Genomic DNA, 14,874 nt, shown 5'->3' on the forward strand with positions numbered 1-14,874 from the left:
TTTGAAGTAGTTTAGTGGTAATAAGAAATGGGTGGGGTGAGACACTGATTGATATCTCAAAATGCCATCTCATCATAATTGCATAGACAGCCAGGGGCTGAGGCAGTGAAGAATGGTCAGGGATGCCTCAACATTCAAGTTAAGAACCCGACTGCCAATGAAGGAGACATAAGTGACACAGGTTCAATCCCTGAGCTGGGGAGATCCCCTAAAAGAGGGCAGCCCACTCAGGATTCTTATCTGGAGAATCCCATGGACAGAGGAGCCTGGCAGGCTACAGTCCACAGGGTCGAAAAGAGTCAGACAGGACTGAAGCGACTTAGCACGTGGCCCATGACACTAAAGGGAAACCAAATATTTCAGACAAGCATATGGAGATTCATCTGCTACTAAGGGGACTGCTTAAAAGATCAGGAACTTGAATCAACTGGGCAGAGGTGTGAGGAGATAATATGGCAATAAATGTGTTAAACGTCTCCCAGAGGCTCTGATATTTGAAAGAAAAGTGCTTCCAAGCCCACATTTCTACAATATGAGGGCTCTCAAGAATTCTGTGCCCACTGGAAAGAACAATTCTTTAAAGACGGGTGGGTGAGGTTTTGCTTGTTTGTTTATTTGTTTTTCTGTATGGAGTTTATTTATTGATTTATTTTTGTCCACGCAGCACCTCTTGTGGGATCTTAGTTCTCTGACCAAGGATTGAACCTGCATCCCTCCACAGTAAAAGCACAGAATCCATTTGGCCAGGGAATTCCCTGGATGGGTGAGTTTTTGAGTTTCTGTGTTTACTCTTGATCCATGGAAGTTGTTCCTGCAGCCAAAGACTAAAGGAGGTAAGACTGCCTCTCTCTTCCACGGAACTGCCAGGGCTGATTATGGAGCAGGAAGGAGGGTGGAGAGGTACAGTGGCATGAAGGCAGAGACTGACTCTCCTCCTGAAAAAGTCACTAGTGGATGTACTTAGCTGTGTGACACAGGTACAGAGAAATTCACTGGGGAATTAAGGGTTCTCCAGCTAGAAATAGAGATGACTAGAGCTGTGGAAATGTGGTCAGAGATAAAATAACACTCAAAAGTATGAATTTTGTAATGCTATTTGCAGCAACATGAATCAAACTAGAGACTGTCATACTCAGTGAAGTAGGTCAGACGGAGGAAGAAATATCATGTGATATTGCTCATATGTGAAATCTTAAAAACCGGTACAAATGAACTTGTTTACAAAACAGAAATAGAGTCACAGATGTAAAGCAAGCTTATAGTTACCAGGGGGGAAGAGGGAAGAGGGATAAATTGGAAGATTGGGATTGATATATGCACATTTCTATATATAAAATAGACAACTAAAAAGGACCTACTCTATAGCATAGGAAACTCCACTCAGTACTCCGTAATGACCTGTATGGGAAAAGAATATGAAAAAGAGTGGACATATATATGTATAACTGATTCGCTTTGTATGTAGGAGAAACTAACGCATTGTAAATCAACTATACTCCGATGAAAAATTTTTAAAAAATATTTATTTTGAACAATAGCAAAAGACTTAGAATAGTCTGAAAATTGTTTTCCAATACCTGAACAGAGGCTTGACCATTTCGGCTGTCTAGTCTGAAATGTCCAGACTGGATTAGCATACAAGTAGGGCTAGGATTATGATAGAAGAAAAATCTAGAATAGACTGGGAGAGAAACACTACAGTCTGGAGAAGGTCTTCACGAATTTCCAGAGGACAGGAGGAATCTGAAATTAATACCATATTGGTCAAGGGGTGCAAACTTTCAATTATAAAGTGAAAAAGTTCTGAGACCTAAAGTACACAGCATAGTGACTATAGTTAATGAAAACGAGTACCTGAAATTTGCTAAGATGAGTATTCTCACCATATGCACACAAAATGGTAATTAAGTGAAGAGATGGATAGGATATGTTAATTACCTAGTGATAGTCATTTCAAAATGTTTATATACATCAAAACATGTTTTATACCTTAATATATGTCAGGAAGCATTTAACAGGAGGCTTCCTGTGTGCTGTTTTGGATCTGTCATGAATCCTCTGTTCGGAGAGGCAAGCCTCTCCCGGGGCTGAGGAATCCAGGCATTTCCTTCATTAGTTTTTCAATATGGTGATAAGCACCCTCTTCCTTCTTATGAACCATACAGTAAAAGTGATTGTTTACAACTCTCTCTCTTTAATATGGGTCGACTTATCTTTTATAAGTCTGGAATTTTAATCTTTATCTTTGCTGAAAATAACTGCCTTGTAAGACAGTATATGTGCCCACACCATGTTGATTAAAACACCTTTGCGCCATCAGAGCTTGGGTCCCCGTGTCTGTCTTTCTTTCTCTATTTCTCTCTTTCTCTCTATCTCTATTTCTGACTGATTCCCTGGAACGCGAAAGCTGGCTGCATAACCCAAGGAATATTAGCCTCTTTCCTTCTTTCACTTTCTCATCGTTGACTCTGGACCACCAGGTTCTGGTCCATTCAAGGACCAACAAATATATACAGCTTTTATTTGTCAATTATACCTCAGTAATAGGGGGCGTCGAGGAAGAAGTTAATGACATAACAAGAGCAGGGTATTTGTTAAGTTCCAATTTAAATAATTTTTCCAGATATTATTATTGTTATATCTCTATACCAGTTGGACTCCAGTGACATTTGCAGCTAAGATTCATTCACTCTTTCATTTATTCATTTATCCCAATACCCAGCTTAAGAAATAATGTATTAAAAATGTAGTTGAAACCTCTTAGCACTTCATCCACAACTCCTTCATCTCCCCAGATGTAACTCCTGCCCTGATTTTCATGCTTTTCATTCCCGTATATGCTGTTATATTTTTCTATATATGTAAGTATTCCAAACATTATATAATGTTTTATAAAACATATTAAAACTGTATATAAATGGCATGCTCTGTATCATTATGTGACTTGCTTTTTAGTCTCAACATAATATTTCAAGATTTACCCATATTTATACCTCTATTTCTGATTCATTTATTTTTCAATACTGTACAGTATTCCAAATACAAGTCAGTTTATTATTCTTTTATTCTACTGGTACACATTTATGTTGTTTACCATTTTTGCTATCATGACTAATACTACAATTACTAATAAATGTTCTTGTATGTCTCCCTGTTCGCATCTATGATGTTTCTTTATGTGTTTCTGGGGTAGAATTGTTTCAATGATAGGAAACATAAAATTGTTCCATCTTTACTACATATTGCCAAATTGCTCTCCAGAGTGGTTGAACTTTCCTTTGGGATATGTAAAAATTTCATTGCTCCAAACACTAATTTCACTTGAATTCCTCACAAAATTTCTAATAAGAACTTTGTTATCTCTATCATTTTCATGATTAAGACAAGCACTTTAGCAGACTTTAATTTTTCATTAAACATTGCTGCCCATATTTCTTAAAGAAGGAAATGACAAGCCACTCCAGTATTCTTGCCTGAAAAATCCCATGGATGGAAGAGCCTGGCAGGCTACATACCATGGGCTTGCAAAGAGTCGGACATGACTGAGTGACTTCACTTCACTTCATACTTCTTGAATTTTTGTGCCCTTAACGTTAGCTTTTTAATAGTACATTCACTAACATATTGATAACAGCTTCTTTGCTCTTTGTTGTTGTTGAAAACAAAACTCAGCTGAGGAAATTTGAAGATATGATTGGCTTTGTTCAATGTCATGAATCAGGCAGCACCCTATCAAACAGAGAGAAGCCCCAAAGAACTGTACAAAATTGAAGGCTTTTGAGGCAGAAAGGGGTGAGATAAAGTAGTTTCTAGAAAATAATGGGTTGTTTCAGTGAAGGTCACCTTCCTCTGGTGGACAAAAGCATCCTATTGAGTAGACTACCTTGCCAGCGCTGACCAGGTAATTTCAGATTGACTGGTTTAAAATTGCACTCCTGGAAGAGGCTGAAACTGCAATTAAGTTAGGAATTAAGTCTTGATTTGGTGATACAGGGCTTAGCAAAGTGAGTCCATCTGGGGTTTGTTGTTTATTTTTTAAAACATTGTTTCTCCTTTTTGCAAATGTCTGTAGGTGATACAATCTTTTCTTTTTAGTGTCACTGATACTATCTTCATTCTGGTTCCTCTGTGAGTGATACTTTATGGTTTGGTATAGTTATCAATACTAAGATGTGTCTTATTTGCCTCTATTTCCCTCCAAGGAATCCCAGACCATAATTAGATATTGTATTGCTGGCTTTAGGCTTGTCTAGTTATGCTGTTAAGAAACACTGCACACCCATGGCTGATTCATGTCAATGTACGGCAAAAACCACTACAATGTTGTAAAGTAATTAGCTTCCAATTAAAATAAATAAATTAATTAAAAACAAAAAGAAAGAAACTCTGCAGGTCCAGCCTGTGAGCTAGTGGACTAGGTCCTGGGTATGAAACTGTCACCTTTCTCCACTTGGGTCATGGCTCCGGAAGCAGTCGTTGCTATACTTTTCAACCTTTTTTTTCATAGGTGAAGAAGCCCACAGTTTCTGCAGTGAGACTGAATTCATCTCTTTCCTTTCATAGGAGGACTTTAGGTCCATGTTAATGAGCAGGAGCAAAATTCTTAGATGGAGGATCCAGCAGGCCTCAGCTTTGGTGTTTTTGAGCCTCAGAGAGGTTTAAATTGGTTCCGAGCATGGTAGTTTATTTGTTTGTTTTTTGGTTTTGTTTTGTGTGTTAATTTCTCTTTTTATATTTTATCTCTCATTGCTATGTATTGGAGCAGAGAATATTTCAATGTAAGAACTTACAAGGTGTCTTAGCTGGAAGTCCAAATACGTTGTACTATGTAATATCCAGAAGCAATTTCTTTTTAAGTTCAAAGTATATGCCTCAAGAATCATGAGGACATTGAGATTCAGTGTAGACAGGAAATGGGAAGACTTGTGAGCATCAAATAGACCTGCAATTTAACAGACATGACACTTCTAGATATGGTATGTGGCAAATGTATCACCTCTTTGGTTATAGTTAGCTCATCTCTAAAAGGCAATAAAGATACTTATGAAATATTGTGATGATTAAATAAAGTGATAGCTGTGAAGTATCTGTTATGAGACATAGGCAGAAATGTTGATTTTGCATCAACTTTGTGTGCAAAACAAACTTGAACATAAACTTGATTAAATAAACTACATACACTAAGTAGATAATACACATGTAACAGAGCTTTATGCAGACATTTTGGGAAACAGTACAAAATAATTAAACACAGAAAATTAAAATGTTATAAAATCAAATATCAAGTAATATAGTATAGATTCAATACATGAGGTATCCACCTAATAATCTCAGGTTTCTTAGCCAAGGATAGATATGCTAATATATGTAATAACCTATTTGAACTGTTGATTGATATAAATGTCTATTCTTCAAGAAACTTTGTATCTTTTGTTAACAAAACCCTCCAATTCCTGAAGTTGCATAGTCATATACATATGTACAAAACATTTGTATATGAGTATGGGGTATAAACGGAGAAGGCAATGGCACCCGACTCCAGTACTCTTGCCTGGAAAGTCCCATGGACAGAGTAGGATGGAGGAGCCTGGTGGGCCGCAGTCTGGGTCGCTAAGAGTCGGACACGACTGAGTGGCTTCACTTTCACTTTTCACTTTCATGCATTGGAGAAGGAAATGGCAACCCACTCCAGTGTTCTTACCTGGAGAATCCCAGGGACGGGGGAGCCAGGTGGGCTGCCGTCTATGGGGTCGCATGGAGTCGGACACGACTGAATCAACTTAGCAGCAGCAGTAGCATGGGGTATAAAAATTATTTTTGCCCTTTTGCACTTATAAAGCAGGATTTGGCAATATGTAGATTGCAAGAAAAAGCTAAAAAAATAAAGATGAAAATTCAAATTTGAAGTGTCTCTCGACTCCCACACATGTACTTATACTTCACTCTCAACTCCAATTTTTGGAAAATGTTTCTGAATAGCCTAACAACTCTCCCAATAAAAATATCTCAGGTTGTCATGGTGACATAATTCTCTCCCCTGCAGAATTTTATTGTCTGGTGCAGTGGTTTCCTAAATCTTTATGGTCATGAAATCTTACCTTTACTTTTTTAATGCTCTTTCTTAGTTTTTCAGCATAAATTGCATCTGAGCCTGCTAGAGTGGTGGCAAATTAAAGATTTGATTTGGAGCAGGACAGATTTGATGAATGGTCTCACAATAGTGGGGCTTCCTTGGTAGCTCAGCTGGTAAAGAATCTGCCTGCAATGCAGGAGACCCCGGTTTGATTCCTTGGTCAGGAAGATCCGCTGGAGCAGAGATAGGCTACCCATTCCAGTATTCTTGGGCTTCCCTTGTGTTGCAGCTGGTAAAGAATCCGCCTGCAATGCAGGAGATCTGGGTTTGATCCCTGGGTTGGGAAGATCCCCTGAAGAAGGGAAAGGCTACCCACTCCAGTATTCTGGCCTAGAGAATTCCATGTCCCTGGGGTCACAAAGAGTCAGACACAACTGAGTGACTTTCACTTCACTTCATTTCACTTCACTCACAATAGCCAATAGTCAGTAAATTGGTCTGGAAAGCTGATGGAAGTCTTCATGAGTACATGTTCTGCAGTGTTCCTTGATGAACACTTTATAGCATTCAGCCCTTGCTAGAATCTCTCACTTCTTTCCTAACCTGTAAATGGACTGATTAAATTAAGAATTCTCTGAAACAAAGCAGTTACAGAAGACAGATGATTACCCCTCTGTTTCCCATAAGACTATGGGAGTAAAATCTCTGAGGGGGGAATGAAATAGGAGGGAAGGGAGCAGGGCCACAACCTTTAAAAAGAATGACATGGTCATAGGACATGACAGAAACTGATTAGAACCACTAGGTCCAAAATGGCGAGAGATTTGACTTTCAGTAGACTTTGAGCCTCATTAGCTGTAGTACATTAGCATGTTAAGTGACACGCCCATGAGCTCCAGGACAGTTCTGAGGCCAACCATAAAAGGTCATAAAGTGAACAGTGGCCAAATTCCTGGAAATCTCTGTTCTTTCCCCAAAATAATTGGAATAATCCTCCCATTCATTAGCCTATGAAACTACCCAGCCCATAAAAACTAACCCTGCCAGATTTTGGGGCCTCTCACCTTCTGAGATGGCCCACACTCTGTCTGTGGAGTATGTTTCTTTCTAAATAAAACCACTTTTTCCTATCACTTTGTCCCTAAATTCTTTTGCCATGAAGCAAGAACCTTAATTCACTGGGAACATCTTAATGTTCAGGCTTTTAAAGCAGAGGTACAACAATAGAGATTTGGCAGTCAGGATATAAAATTTAGATTAGCTCTTCTCTGCTCTCTACCCCCAAAGTCTTTCTTATTCCCATCTCTCAGTCCTAGGATGGGGACTTTGCAGATTTGTGGGTCTCAACCGTGTAGACACTTGTGGATGTCACAGAATAGAGCTTAACTGTGACAAGTGGTTTTGCTGCCTGGGTTGGTCTATCTTCAGGCTCCTGTGGTTATCTTTCTGGGGAGCTAGGAAAGAGTAAGGGCAGATCTCAGCAGAGGTTCTTTAGATACAGAGGGGAATGATGGAACAGCAGAGGAGAGCATGAGGAAGCTGACTGTAAGAAAGAGCAGAAATGCTCTTCGTGGTTGTCTAATTCCCATTCAAGGACAGAAACTGTGTCTTTTGTTTGTCTAAATAATGTGATATTTTACAGTATTTTACCAAGTATTTTGACTTTGTCATGCCAAAACTAAACATTTAGTTGAAAGCTGTATGTGTCTTTCATGAAGGCTAATGTCAAGGTGTAAGGTAATATATCACTTTATTCTCTTTAATTAATCTTTAGTTCATAAATAGTTATCTAAACCTGGGAAGTTTAGGATCCTGGAGGTCAAAAAATTTTAAGGGAATCTTTGGATTATTACAATATTTTAAAATATTTGAAAAAAAAATATTGAATAGAAATTGAAGTAAAGTCTGTAACAAAGTAGCAAAGCTTTGCCAAAACCAGTTTCTTGCTTTTGACTGGTACTATATGAGCTTAATTTGAGTATATATATTTTTTATTTCATTCTGGTCAGAAGCTCAGAACAGTCAGTTATTTTGGGCAAAAAGATAAATAGTTATAACAATATATTTAATTGGATTGGCAGAAAAAAGTCTTTAGAACCTTGGAGTTAATGTAGTTAGCAAATAACTCTTCCCCTCTAGCCACTGCAACAGTTACCTGGGGTACGAATGCAAAGCAAGAACAGCCCCTGCCTTTAAGGTGATCACAGCATAATGGGATGAAAACATTTCAGCCCTAAATTAGCCCACACAATACATCACTGCCCTGTGACAGGAGCATAGCACAGATGAAGAATAGAGAGGTGATAGCAAAGAAGAAGAAATACCTACTATTCCTTGAAAGAGAAGGTTGGGCTGTGAAAGACGACTTCAGAGAGACATTAGTCCTTGAGTGAGCTGATTTCTGAAGGCTGGTTGGAGGTGGTGGGAATTTATAAAGAAACAGATGGTCTGAAGATCTGGAGGTGTGATATTGCAAACGATTTGATTGAAACCCAGAGAAATGAAATGAGATGAGCAAGGACCAGATGTAATGGAGCCTAAAAATCTCTGACAGAGAAGTCATGACAATAAGACCCACTGAAGAATTTACAGAAGAGTGACAAAATGCCATAGCTTTTAAAATGGATGATTTTAATGGGAATATGAAAGGTGGATTGGAAGTGTCTATGGAGACCAGGGGACTTTTATTTTCTTAAAAATTTAAAAAGCTTACTGATTGGGGGAGTTCCCTGGAGGTCCATTGGTTAAGACTTCGCCTTCCACTGCAGGAGGCACAGGTTCAGTCCCTGCAGGAACTAAGATCCCACATGCTGCCGAGCACAGCCAAAAAGAAATAAGCGTATTGACTGGGGTATAAAGTATACACAGTAAAGTAAATAAATCATAAATATTTAGTTTGATAAATGTTTTCATATATATACTTGTGTATGCATGCTCAGTTGTATCCAACTCCTTGTGACCCAAATGGACTGTAGCCCGCCAGGCTCCTCTGTCCATGGGATTTTCCTGGCAAGAATACTAGAGTGTTCCTCCAGGGGATCTTCCTGACCCAGGGATCGAACTTGAAGGTTGAACTTCCGTCTCCTGCATCTCCTGCATTGGCAGGTGGATTCTTTACCACTGGACCACCTGGGGAGCCCTTCTGTAACTACTAACAAGATCATGGCCCTTCCCAGCATCCCAGAGGAGTTTCTAGTGTTCTTCTCATGTGCCCGCCATCCCCATCCTCCATGGAGAGCCACCATTTGACTTCTATCACTACAGATTGGCTGTAATTGTTTTTGAACTTTATATAAATGGAATCATAGAGTATTTACTCATTTCTGGCAACCAGGCTGAACATTATGTGCATTAACGTCAGATTCACTTCTTTTGACCCATGAGCAGGAGTTAATTAAAAAAAAAAAATTTAGTATATGGTGTTAGGTAGGGATACAAATTCATTCTCTTGCATGTGGATATCTAGTTTTTCCAGCACCTCTTGTTGAAAAGACTGTCTGCTACCTCTCCCCACCCTCTTCCACCCTCCTCAGCCATTGAATGATCTTAAGATCCTTGTTGAAAATCACGACTATAAATATTGATTTATTTCTGAATTCTCGGTCCATGCCATTTATTTATATGTTTATCCTTATACCACTACCACACTGCCTTGATTACTGTAGCTTTGTGGTAAAATTTGAAATCAGGAAGTGAATCTTTTTTTTTTTCAAGATTATTTTGGCCATTCAGAGTCCCTTGCATTTCCAAATGAATTTTAGGATCAGCTTGACCATTTCTGAAAAAGGAAAAAAAAAAAGTTGGAATTTTAATAGGGATTCATTGGATCAGTAGATAAATTTGGGGAGTATTGCCATCTTAACCATATTTGAAGCCATGAATGGTGATAACTTTCTATTTATTAATGTATACTTTAATTTCTCTCAACAATGTTTTTAGAGTTTTCAGTGTACAAGTCGTATTTCTTTTATAAATTTATTCCCAAATATTTTATTATTTTTGATGGTATTGTAAATGGAATTATTTTCTTTATTTTAATTTCAGACTGTTCATTGCTAATGTATAGAAATAAAATTGATTTTTGTGTCCTGATCTTATTTCCTACCATTTAATGGAAATTGTTTATTAGTTCTAATAGTTTTATTGCAGGTATGTGTGTTTAGAATTTTTTATATGTGAGATCATGTCACCCGCAAATGAAGAGTTTTATTCCTGCCTTTCTCTTCTGTGCTTTTTATTTCTTTTTCTTGTCTAGTTGCCTTGGCTAGAACTTCTGTACAATGCTTAATAGATGTGGAAAGAGTGTACATTTTTGTCTTGTTGCTAATCTTAGGGAAAAAACTTTTAGTCTTTCACCATGAGTGTGATGTTAACTGTGAGTTTTTCCTCAGTGCCCTTTATCAGGTTGAGGAAATTCCCTTTTATTCTTTCTTTGCTTTGTGTTTAGCATGAAAGGGTGTTCAATATTGTCAAATGCTTTTTTTTTTTGGTGTTTAGTGATACTATCCAGTGTTTTCCCCCTTTATTTCATTAATATGGTATATTACACTGATTTATTTTCATATGTTGAACCAACCTTGTATTTTTGGGATAAAACCTATATGGTCATGTTATTTAACTTTTTAAATATACTCTGGGATTCTATTTGCTAATATTTAGTTGAGGATTTGTTGTTGTTGTTGTTTGTTTTTATTTTTGGCTGCAATGGGTCTTTGCTGCTGTGAGTAGTCTTTCCCTGGTTGCAGCAATCCAGGGCTACTCTTCATTGCAATGTGAGTGTGTCTGATTTCAGTGGCTTCTCTGAAGCATGGGCTCTAGGCACTCAGGGCTCAGTAGTTGTGGCACTTGGGCTTAGTTGCTCCATGGCATGTGGGATCTTCCCAGACCAGGAATTGAACCCATTTCCCCTGCATTGGCAGGTAGATTCTTAACTGCTGGACCCCCAGTTGAATATGTTTACATATATTCATAAGGGATATTTGCAATTTTCTTCTTTGGGGACGGCTCCATCTGCCTTTAGTATCCAGGTAATACTGGCTTAATAAAATAAGTTACTGTTTTCTCATTTACTATTTTTTGGGAAGCGTTTGAAAAAGATTCATGTTAATTTTTCTTTAAATGTTTGGTAGAATTCACCAGTGAAGGCATCTGATCCCAGATTTTTTATTTGTTCAAGTTTTAAAATTACTGATTCAGTTTTTTTACTCATTATGGGTCTATTAAGATTTCCTCTTTCTTCTTGAACCAGTTTTGGTTAAGCAGTTTGGACATTTTTTGCTTGTTGTGTGTTTTTTTCTTAGCTCTTTGAACATAGCTTCCTCATGAAATTGGTTTTCATTGCCCTTGGTTTTCATGCCCTTTCCACTATCCTCTCTTGATACTGCTCAATATCAGGAGAAAAAATCAGGAGAGACGAGAACATGAATGATTTCCTTTACTCTCTTCTCTTCCTGGCTATTTTCTATCTCTCTTTCAAAATTCACCATAGTTTCCCCAGTATCAGAAAACCTTAGCTAATCTTCCAAACAGAATTAGTTGTGCTCTGTAGCACTCCATATATGCACCTGTGATAGTATTTATTTTAATAACAATATACTTTAAATGTTCTTTGCTTTTTCTTCCTAGATGGTTCTTGAGATCAGGGACTTTGTAACTCCAGTGCCTAGTTAGCATGATGACTGGCATATAATAGGTGGTGAGTTCAAGTTGAATAAACAAATGATAGATTTAGGCATGCATAGTGTTAGTCACTCAGTCATGTCTGACTCTTTGCGATCCCATGGACCGTATCCTGCCAGGCTCCTCTGTCCATGGGATTCTCCAGGCAAGAATACTGAAGTGGACTGCCATTCCCTTCTCCAGAGGATCTTCCTGACCCAGGGATCGAACCCGGGTCTCCTGTGTTGCAGGTAGATTCTTTACCGTTTTAGCTACAGGGAAGACCTTGCATACATAGACTGAGATGAAGGAGCTAGTGACAAGGAAGAGATTAAAGGTACAGAAAGTAGAGTTGGGATGTCACTGCTGGAACAAAATCTTTAGGTCTGCCAATGAGGATGGATATCAGTGCACAGGAAGAGTGATTAGTCCTGGAAAATGAGGTAGGGATATGTCTAGGTCTCAGATTGAAACAGAAATGTGTGAAGATGAAGGGATTGGTACTAAGTACTTTTACCCCCTCTGTAAAGAAGGAGGGGCCAACAGATAAAAAGGCAAGGTGAAGAGGAATAGAGTGTTGATGAGAACTGCAGCCATTTGGTATGAATGTTGTGGGGAATGAGAAAATCTTGATAAAGGAAGGTAGAGGAATTATCAAGCTATGAATAGTGACGAATTTAAATAGGAACTCTATTTTCGTAGTAGACACAGGTTCCAGCTATAGAGTATGAATGGATGAATTTTAAAATTGAAATAGGTTGTGTCAAATAAAACACATGCACAGTGTGAGAACAATGAGTTTCAGTTTTATTCAGGGGCTGCTTTGAGAACAACCGCCCAAGAGCTAGGCTCTCAGATAGCTGAGAAACTGCTCCAAAGAGGAAAGGCAGGAGACAGGTTTTATATTTTTTTTTTTTTTTTGCTGGGAAAAACATGAAATAGTGAAACATTACTGCTAGTCACAGAAAAGCCATCACAGTTAATGATTTTAATGCTTTTCCATTTACGGAAGATATAAGAATCTATTGTGGTGATCCAAGGGTGAAAGAGCAGATAAAACCAAGGAGGGTTTTGGAATGCAGGAACAGAAAAACCAGACCTTTATTGTCCTTCCATCCCCCATGCTGTAACTATTAATGGAACAATATAAACTGTCTCCCCTCCTATCCCATAGGGAGAAGGTATTTGCCCTACTCTTTCCCCACCCAGTATACATGCCTCATCCAATCAGCAAATGACCACAAGACCCCCATCCCACTGCTTGTACCCTGGGTATAAAAGTGGACTAAGGACCCCCATTCAATGTCGGTTCTTCCTTGAACTGGCTCGCTGTTCTAACAGCATCTCCCACTCTAATAAACTTTACTTTCCCTCTCATTCGGCCCCATGTCTGGAAATTCTTTTCCAACACACACTCGGACCACGACATTATTGGTGACCCATACGTGGACCTTGGGGTCTCTTCCCCACCTCCTCGCCTCTCCTTTTTCATAGGGACCCTCTGCGAACAGGCAAGTGCTGTGGAAGCAACTGAGGAACTCTGGCCAGGGTTACCCTCTGGTGTGTTCCAAAGGCCCCACTGCTCACTGCGCCCCAGTAGCTGCTGCCCGAATGGGTGAGAGTTTCTCCTTTGTCTTCTTTCCAACTGAGGACTAGGCCAACGCGATATTGTGTGGGCATGGGTCAGGCACATAAAAACCATTAGGGTGCCTGCCACATTGATAAGGGGGACACAGAACAGATCAGGCCACAAGGGCATCCGCCCCCAGCAAGACAACTTCCATGCACCGAGTCAGGCACACCGTGGTTGAAGCAAAACAGAGACCATTGTCCCCTGGCCACCGCCTCCCCGATAGGATTGTAAGGCGGATTCCTCAGCCTTCCTCCCTGTCACTTTCACTTCTTTCCCTTTTGGTCCGGATTGATTTACAGGAGCCTAGATGTTGCTTGAAGGCAATGGCACCCACTCCAGTACTCTTGCCTGGAAAATCCCATGGACGGAGGAAGCCTGGTAGGCTGCAGTCCATGGGGTCGCGAAGAGTCAGACATGACTGAGCGACTTCACTTTCACTTTTATGCATTGGAGAAGGAAATGGCAACCCACTCCAGTGTTATTGCCTGGAGAATCCCAGGGATGGGGTCGCACAGAGTCAGACACGACTGAAGTGACTTAGCAGTAGCAGCAGTAGATGTTGCTTTCATGGCCCTCAGTCAGAATCCAGACTTGAGGGGCTCAGGCTGCATGTGTCTTTCTGTTGCCTCCCTATCTCCTGCCCCCTCTGTCTCTCTCCATCAGATTTCCTAGACAACCTCTACTCGACCTTTCATATCGACATGACCTCTAGGAAAGGATTCTGAGGGTCCCTTTTGTCCAGGTCTTTCTCCTATATTCAAAAGCCTGAAGAATCAAAAACTCTCCTAACATTCTAAAGAATTCCCTTCTAACTACGCTTATCTCTCAGGTGGCTGCTGCTAAGTCGCTTCAGTCGTGTCTGACTCTGTGTGACCCCATAGATGGCAGCCCACCAGGCTCCCCCGTCCCTGGGATTCTCCAGGCAAGAACACTGGAGTGGGTTGCCATTGCCTTCTTCTCTTTCCCCAACTCCAGAACATCCTAAAGAATTCCCTTCTAACTACACCTGTTTCTCAGGGTGGGGAAGGACCACGCTTCCCCACTCCTGCAAATTCCCTTAGCTCTTCAGATTCTTCTGATGGGACAAAGACCTCACTTCTCACCAAAGGGACAATCCAAGATTTTCATCAGCTGATCTGCCCCTGATATCAGAGTCAATTTGAGCACTAGTTGGTCTATATTTTAGCTATAAAACTATGACCACAGAAAGGAAAGATGACTTTTTGACACAGGATGGCCATGATTTTCTTTAGACTCTGGAGAAAACTGGTTAAAATGAATTTTTTTTTCTTGGAAACTGCAAAACCAGTTCTTTTTGCATATGCAGTTAAAAACAACTAGCTTGTTAAAAGGCCTGCCTAGGGAAAAGCTTGAGGTTAATCCTTTCATGTCCTTGAAATACACAGCCCATTTGCCTGAGACCTCAGCCTTGGGCAAATTGGAACTTCAAGCAAAGAAAAAAATGGGGAAGGGTCAAAGAGACATTTTAAATCTCAAGAAGCAAACTATG

This window comes from Cervus canadensis, chromosome 13 (genome assembly GCF_019320065.1).
Source record: "Cervus canadensis isolate Bull #8, Minnesota chromosome 13, ASM1932006v1, whole genome shotgun sequence".
NCBI classification, from domain to species: Eukaryota; Metazoa; Chordata; class Mammalia; order Artiodactyla; family Cervidae; genus Cervus; species Cervus canadensis.